Genomic DNA, 9540 nt, shown 5'->3' on the forward strand with positions numbered 1-9540 from the left:
TCCGGCATGGGGTGCAACTCCGGTTTGATTTCGATCGATCTCGCACGTGACCTCCTGTACGTGCACCCCAACTCTAACGCCCTGGTGGTTAGCACGGAGATGAATACGCCCAACTATTACCAAAGGCGACCAAATTTGGAAGATTGCTTTCGGTAGTGGATTCAAATGCAACATTGCGGTCTGAAAATGCAACCAGAACCTTAAAAAATCGACGGTGGACCGTGAAATTACTTATATATCCTCAAAAATCACAGTTAACAAACGGTCAAATAGACGGAGGACCAAATCGTGTTAAAATTGCAAAGTTAAGGACTTAATTGGTTGAAATTGAAAGTCGAGGACCAATTTGCAAATTTAGCTATAGTCGAGGGACCATTTTGGGTATTTACTCTTAAAATATCAATATAAATGTTTGGTTAATTAGCGTTTTGCAACTCTAAAAGACTAAAATTCAAAAAGCTACTCCAAACAACTTTTTCGATTAGCTTTTTTAAAAAAGAAATTATACCAAACAGCTATCAGTTAACAATTAATTTACCAAACATTTTTCTACAATAAGCTAATGTTATTAACTATTTATACCTTCTAATTGACACAATCAGCTGACAGCTAACAACTATTTTACCAAACAGGGCTATAGACTATTTTGATTCAAACATAAACAAAATTTACTCAATGCATATGATCAAATAGTGATTGTGAAAGCCTAAATTTACTCGTCATTTCGAATACTTTTCCATTGAGAGAACACCCAGCCTAACTAGCACTTAATTGGCCAAGGAAACTACGAAAGTCAAAAGCTAACAAATTAAAGGAAAACAAATCAAATATGAAAATATGATATAGACAAATTAAACCTAATATAATAATAATAAAAAAAGGCATTTAAATTAAATGTGTGGATCATGCAACTAACCAATTCAAACTTAGCTTCTCATATGATCCAACGTACAAAGTGCATGCTTTTCGTGAATTCTGATGAATTGTAACTACACTACCTTTGCATTGCCCAAACATAAAGACTTGAATTGCTTTTTCCCATGTTGCATGCTTTCTATTTTTAATTATTTGTTGGTATGTTTAACGTATATGTAATGTCTAAGTTAACATAACCTATTTTACAAGTGCTATCACTAGAATACGAGAGGAATATATCACTTATTTATGCATATTTGTTTTGAGTACTACTCATTCTGAATCAATAACGTCTTTACTGGGACATAAACCAATGACTTCTTATTTGGAAGAGTCACTTTATGCACTAGACCATAAGGTCATTAGCACTTGTGTATGCATATATTAAAATTATATAATGTAGATCTTCTTTATTCTACTGTTTTTTTTTTTTTTAAATTCCAATTAAGATTTCATCTTTATTACTTTTTGATGGAAAATATCTTTATGAGGTGTTACTTTAAAGTCAAAAAATGGTAGCTAGCTACTGGCATGAGATCCAAGTCAGGCTGCAGTATGCAAATCTGGAAAAAAAAAAAAAAAAAAAGGAAGATGTTGCCAATTGCCATGTAACGATGACACGATTATATTAAAGCGAAGAATTCTGATACATCTTTGCATTTATTATGTCAAATTTCAAGAAAATACTCTTCACTCTGTATGTATGTATATATATATATATATATATATATATACACACACTTAGCATACTTAGCATAACTTAACTAATTAATCACTCAAAATAAGTTTATCAGGTTCGCTTTGCTAGTAGTAAAATGTAAAGTTTGAGTCCTACTAAATATTATGGAGTAATAATTTAGGCATATGTAAGTTGATTAAGCTAGCCATATGCCAAGGACTTTGTAGTCAAATGGCACCAAGTTGCACTTATATGAGAGGTTGTGGGTTCGAACCTCAGTAGGGTAATGTCCTTTTGCAGTTACAAAAGGATTGGATTTCAATAATAGGTAAACAAACATGGTAACGGGTACCAAAACCTATACTAGTTCTTTTTGAGTAATACTTCACTACCTATCCCAATTTTGTACATAATATTGATATTATAAATCTTCCTTTCATAAAATCATAACATGTTGCGAAATAATGTTTATACTATGGACCAAGGTTCATGTAACAAGATCAAATATTACAGGTTTATTTTTAATTTGGTATATTACAAGTTCATTTTGACTTGCAATAACTAAAAATGAACCAACAGTAAAATAATAATAAATCTATATCAAATATAATAAACATGTAGTATATTAAAAATATAAACATCCAACAAAATATACTTTGCAAGGTAGATTCTGGGTGCGTGATATAATTTGCCACAACGAGATGAGTTTTACCATTTACCAAATAAAGCTATAAGGCCCAAAAAGCATTTGGGCTTGTATTTGGCTTCTGGGACTGCATTGGACCACACTGAAATCTGATCTTAACAGTCCAAGAAAGCCCAAGCCTCTTTACCCACACTTCCTCAGTTCCTTTACAACAAATTCAGCCGAATAATATTTGGGCCCAGTTATACTCCCCAGTCCCACGTCCATATGGCAAATTATGCTCTGCATCCATATGCACCATGCATGGTGCATACGGATGCAAAAACGACGTCGTTTTAATAAAACGTGCGTCTTCCTTTTAAAAAAAAAAATCAGGTTCAATTCCCAACAACAACATATGAACTAAAATTCCATAATCGATGAACTATAATTCCATAATCTAATCTATGAACTAAAAATTCCAGAATGAATGAACTAAAATTCCATAATCTATAAACTAAAATTTCAAAATCGATGAACTACAATTCCATAATCGATGAACTATAATTCCATAATCAATGAACTATAATTCCATAATCTATGAACTAAAATTCCAGAATGAATGAACAATATAATGTTGTTGCTGGGAATCGAACCTGAATTTTTTTTAAAGGGGAGACGCGTGTTTTTTAATAAAACGACGTTGTTTTGGTATCCGTATGCACCATGCATGGTGCATACGGATGCACAGCATAACGATTGCGTCCATATTAGTTTCCAACAAGACAATTTGTTTCGAAAGAAGTGGTCGAGTGGGTAAAACATGATTTTCGTACCAGCAAATCATAAATTTAATTTTTGTTAACATTATCTCGATCAAACCCGTGACCCAGAGTCAAGGGTAGTGGCATGGTTATGGGTTTCAACAACTTTAAACCGGAATGTATTTAGAAAAATTAAATAATGTATTTTGTTTCAACTAAAAATTTAAAAACTAAACCAATAGTTGGATTGCACGGCTTATTATAAGCCGTTATTGACTTATGCAGCTAAATTACAAAGTTTAATAAAGCAAAATAATAAATTCGTATAGAATATGGTCCTAGGTTGTTAAAATAGTTGACAATAAATCATTCTAGAAGTTTGACCTAGAAACTGTATATATGTATATGAATACCGTCTTTGTTCTGATAATTTTTTTTTTAATTTACAATAAATGAAAGATGCATTCAATCTCAATTAAAGTGTATAAACTGATTACTTTTTGAACTGTATATATGTATATGAATACCGTCTTTGTTCTGATATTTTTTTTTTTTTAATTTACAATAAATGAAAGATGCATTCAATCTCAATTAAAGACTTAAAGTGTATAAACTGATTACTTTTTGATAGGTTACAAAGACAAAGTTGTGTTTTCTTCTAACTAAAAGTTTTAAATTATTAGTAGCTTTGCATATTTATTATTTATGTATATATATTATATATGATTAACACTTACAACATTTAGGTAGTGTTTGGTAAATGACTGTTAGTTAATTGGGCTAGTGAGTTTAACTAGTTGATAGTTGATTGAGTTAGTGAGTTTGACAAGTTGATAGTATTAGCTGATCGTAGATAAGTGTTTGGTAAATTAGTTGATCGAAAAAGCTATTTTGAGCAGTTTTTTGAGTTTTAGCATTTTGGAGCAATAAGTTGCTATAAAAAATAAATTAATCAAACACTCATATTGAATGTTTAACCAAGTGGTCAATATTAACTTATAAACTAACTATGTTACCAAATAGAGTATAGTATTCTCACTACTATGACACTAATCCAGATTCTCTTCAAGTTGAACCCGTAAAATTTTACTCATATTGAAAAAGCCGAGCTTAAACTTTTTAAAAGTATAAATACATACAAAAATCAATCATCCAATTTTACAATTGTATTATAAATTCCATTACTAATGTTTGAAGTGATTGGCCTGAGTTTCTTTAATTTGTTATGATATTTCAAGATCTCTTGTGATTAGCAGACGACAAAAATTTCTATTGTCTACCCTGAATTGATTAAAGGTTCAGACCGCTTAACGGTTGGATTAAGACCGGTAATGACGACAGTAGTGGTAGAATCTGGGGATTGTTTTAATTGATTGAATCGAAAGAATCACAATATAATATTCAATACATCTAATCATAAGAGAAAATGGACAACCAGAAAAGGTCCAACTAACCTTACTATTAATCAATCTTTTCACATGAAAGGGGGACAGAACAAAGCTTGACAATTGATATGACCCTGGCTCCCACCCATAAAAATTCTTTTTTTTTTTTTTAATATAATTTTTTTTTTTTTTAATTTTGTCAAATTATATCCTGAACCTAATAAATTAAACTCACTAAGAGTAGATAAATCGAACTTGAATGAACCCGTCTTCAAACTTATGAGAAGGTAAATTGAGTTTGTCAAACTTCAAGTTTCACAGGAGACTATATCCTTATGCGTATAAGGAGTCTAACCTCAACCCTAGACTAAATTGGTAGAGCACATCTTCAGATTGTTTGTGGTGGAGTTCGAACCGATAGAGGTAAATCAAGCTTAATTAGCTTCATGAACTCGTCCTCAAATTCACGAGGAGGTAAATTGAATCCGTGTAGCTTCGAGTCCCACACTAAAGTGTATTGAAAAAAGTTTCAAGTGCAATTGCTCATTCAATATACTATTGCGGGGCACCCATAATAAATTTTCTCCTAAACAGTTCATCAAAACCGTGTTTCTGCACGAACCAAAAGTTAAAGATGAGAGCAATAAAGTTTAGCCCAGTGGGAAATCTCCCCATGTTGTTGTCCGATATGGAGGAGAAACGAACAGAGAAAACATCCTAGTCCTAGTTTCATAAGAGGACAATAAATATAAAGAAATCATCATCATCATGCATGTCGACATCATGAATCTTGGACGCCAGGGTTGCTGCCATATGTGTGGACGCGTTATCCAAAAGAGATGGGCGGTTGGTGTATTATTCTGGATATATAGTGATCAATCCTTAATCAAATTACAACATATAATCAAACTCCAATTTATTATGTGACCCACAATGTATAGAATTCATGGAGAAGAATATATGGTTGAAATTTGTACGTAAGCAAAAGTAGATGAAGTAGGCGTTAAAAATGTGGGAACAAATTTTGTAATTTAATCGTCCAAATTTTATAGAACTGGTGATTGGTAATAATATTGATGTACATTTTTTATTTTTAGATTTTCTAGTGTTGGGGCACAGAGGTCATGGCCTAACTTAGGACACAATGGATGGACTGGCAAGTCAAGTTGCGGGTTGTGAGGATCCGGATCGTTATACACAATGTATCTTGCGTTATGAAATTCTGTACTAGCAACAAATTAGTACTTGTGTAACACATAACATATTGTGTGTCTTATATTATGAATTTATATCTTGTGTTGTGAAATTCTGTGCCGATAAAACATAAATTTTCTGCCTAAATCAAATTTGAAAATAAGTAAATATATAACATGTGTATATATGTGTCTCGTGTTGTGAGTTTTTGTGTCTTGTGTTATGAATTTTTGTACCTTAAGAGTATGAATTTTGTACCTAGAATAGATTAGTAGTTGTGTAACACACAACATATTGTGTGTCTTATGTTATGAATTTATGTATTGTGTTGTGAAATTTTGTGACTATAGAACATAAATTATCTATCTAAATTAGATTTGAAAATAAAGTAAATATATAACATATGCATGTGTCTTGTGTTTTGTGTTATGAAGTTTTGTACCTGAAATATATTAATAGATGTTTAGTTAAAATTAAAAAAATCAAAACGACGTCATTTTGATCAATGGTCCACAATGCTATGTGGACCTGGTTCATGATATAAAGTGCCAGAGGATCCGGTGTAAGCTAGGATGCACTAATTAGAAAATAAATAAATAAATAAATAAATCTAATTAAGATTCTCCAAGCCCAATTTGTGTTTAAGGCAATTATTTTTGACTCTATTACGATGTCGTATCTGATACGAAGAGTCAATACTACTCCCACTCAAACACATGACCTCCCATTTAAAAAAATTACTTCATGCCACTAGCTAGACCACAAGGTCATTGGCGTGTTTAAGACAACTATATACTTTAAGATAATATATATTATTGATTAATTTTTTATTACTCAAATCCTTGACATATTAATTGTCAAGATTAATTGTTTACCGCTATATATACTAATAGTTATAATTAGTAGTAAAGACACAACTTTATTTTTTTATACTTACATAACAATCAACGACACGTTTTGATAGCAAGATATTAGACTCATTCCTCGAGTCTCCACCCAATAGTCTCATTTGACTATAGTTAATGTGAAAGCCTGAAAGTGTCAAGGCCACAGCAATATAACTGCTGAGTACATTAATAAGTTTAATTTGTATTGTGAGGGGGTAGAGAGTGGTAAGTGGGATTAAGGAAGCACCATTATTGGCCAATTTTAAGGTTGTCACACATTTCTGATGGGTACACTTATGGTAAATTAAACCATCTTGCAAAAGTTAGGTTAGTATAAGTTAGTTTGTAATCATACTGTCACTCCATTTAAATATATTTATCCATTTTTGTGGATAAAAAGAACAAGAATATATTTCTGTTGATTAAGTGGTGTTAGCTCAATCCCATCATATGTATATTTGATGCAATTATATGATGATTAGGTTATGTATTAGTTGAGAGTGTGGGGGGAAGGATGTTGGCAAAAGCTATCTTACAATGCTAATTTTTGTCCCTATGTTTTTTATTGGCAATAATGGTAACATTAGCAGACATATAATACGCTTTCAAAAAAAAAAAAGCAGACATATAATACTATTAATTAATTGGTGCTTAAAATAATTGTTGTCCGTGAGAGTCTATGTTAATTGTGTTCCAAGAATTTGGAACAAATCAGAACTTGGAAATTATGAGTTTTATTGTGTCCAAATTTTTATTAAACCAAGAAGGATCTAGGAGTTTAAAGTATAATAATTGAGGGCAACCGTATCAGAGTTGGTCAAGAAGTTATTTTTTTTATTTGAGAAATCGAGTCATTTAACTATGTGGCAACTTACGCTGATTATCTCTTTAATTGTGTTTCTTTGACTTTATTAGTTTGTGTCCGTTAGCTATGGGCAACCCTAATTTACTTCCTTTTCCTTTGACTTTCTTAGTTTAAGCATGGCAATTATGAACAATCTAGATTATTTTATCTCAATTTTCTTTGACTTGCTTGGTTTAAGCCTATCAATTATGAATAATCTAGATTAGTTTACTTTTTTGTGATGCTAGTTTACTGTTTTGTGATGCTTTGCTAGATAGCACATTAGCACTGTACCACAAGACATATTTCACGCAAAGTGCATTAAACTTTACACAGAGCACACGAGACTTTCTCGTGTATAGCACTCGTTTGGGATAATGATCCGTCATTGCCTCTCAAAGTAATTGCAACTATGTCATTCTAACGAAATCGGGTGATCTATCGCATACAAGGGATCTATATACTTTGGGCATAATCCTTACAGTGACGTCGTCAAAGTTTGAATCTTGGTCTCTTTCCCCAAACGCTGCCTACTAACCATTAAGCTGAGCTATGCGGGCATCATCAATAATTAATGTCTATTATATATATACAATTATATCAAGAAAAGAAAAGAATTGTCCCTGGGGCTAGCGTAGTTAGATCTCATGTGTGCACATGTTGACTAAGATCTAATTGGTGAATTGATTGTGCAACTTATGATTTACTTTCGCAGTGACTATCATGTGCGCACATGTTGACTAAGATCTAATCGCTGATTGATTGCGCGACTCATCATTTATTTTTACAGTGACTCTAAAAAAGGAGTTTTGTAGGCTTAGCATTAGTCTAATACGCGAAGTTGGGAGCACCTAAGTTTTCTTTAAAAAAAAAAAATGAAAAGAATAGTATATTTAGTGTGGATTGGAACTTCGACTTGTTACCTTTGTGTTTCGTTCTCGGCGGGGTGGGCAAAAGTGGGTTCAAAGAGGAGGAAGACTTCACGTTAAAGTACGAAACTTTGAAGTTGATTCCACTTCAATACACGACTTAAACTTTTTTTTTTTTAACGAATATTAAACTTTCTTCTTTATAAAATTTCTAATTTTTCACTTATATATTAATTAAATTTTCTTAATACTCAAATAAATATATAATTTTTATTTTTTTAAAAAGAAAGAGGCCACGGCCCCACGGATCATCCCAAGTGAAACTTTTACTCCTCACAAGGATCTTCCTTAAAAATTTTGAACACGGCGAATATAATAACCATTTAAACAAATAAATTCATAACTCTATTTTACTCTCTTTTAAATATGTCCAACTTAAACTTTACTAAATTCTCGTTTGTTTCAACTTTGCCTTCTGTTTTTGGTCATTTTCCAAAGAAATTTAAAAAAAATAAAAATAAAAAATTGAAGAGATTCGCAGAGAATGATGAAAATGCATATTTTTTCCAGTCCACCATTATCGTCTTCCTCCGAGTCCCCAATTCAAACTCCCAAAGTGGGTCTTCCTCTAACTCATCCACAAGAAATTGAAACTGTAGAGAATTAATTATATATTGAAATTATATTGCAAAAATAATACGGAGTAATAATAATAGAATTAAAGACTGTGTACCGATTCAACGTCTTCAATTCCTCCATGCATCAATTCTTTGCATTTTTATGGTTAAACTCAAACAAACATAGTTAGCTTATCAACTCATTTTGATTTATTTAATCAGTATTAGCTATTTGATCGATTTGATTAAATAGAAAATATGAGTAAATTAATCAACTTTTTTTTTTTAAATAACTTATTGTTTAAAAATGTTAAAATTTAAAAAACTGTTCAAAACTAATGTAAAGAAATGATTAGGTGAAGCCTAAGCCCCCCACCACCTCCAAAAAAAAAAAAAAAAATAGAACTCATCGTTCTGTTCTATTCTTTGTAAATATACATAAACTAGATTTCAGATTGCCTCTCCTCTGCACATTGTCATGCTTCCATTATATCGATCAAATTCAAAAATTCTAATCAATTGTTTCAGTTATCAATAAATTGTCAACTACCTGTATTTTCACGCTAAATGTAAATATATAATTGAGTCATGTTTAGTATTACTAAAAAAAAAAAACAATATAATTAAGTCATGTTCAAAATTAACAAAAATAAACGATTGTTTAATAAAATCATGAATTAATCAATTAATTAAATAAAACTAGAGTAACCAGGACTATGTGGTCTAATGGTATCCGGATTGGACTTCCATTTGGAAGGTTG

This window comes from Ipomoea nil, unplaced genomic scaffold (assembly GCF_001879475.1).
Source record: "Ipomoea nil cultivar Tokyo-kokei standard unplaced genomic scaffold, Asagao_1.1 scaffold1421, whole genome shotgun sequence".
Classification (NCBI taxonomy): domain Eukaryota; kingdom Viridiplantae; phylum Streptophyta; class Magnoliopsida; order Solanales; family Convolvulaceae; genus Ipomoea; species Ipomoea nil.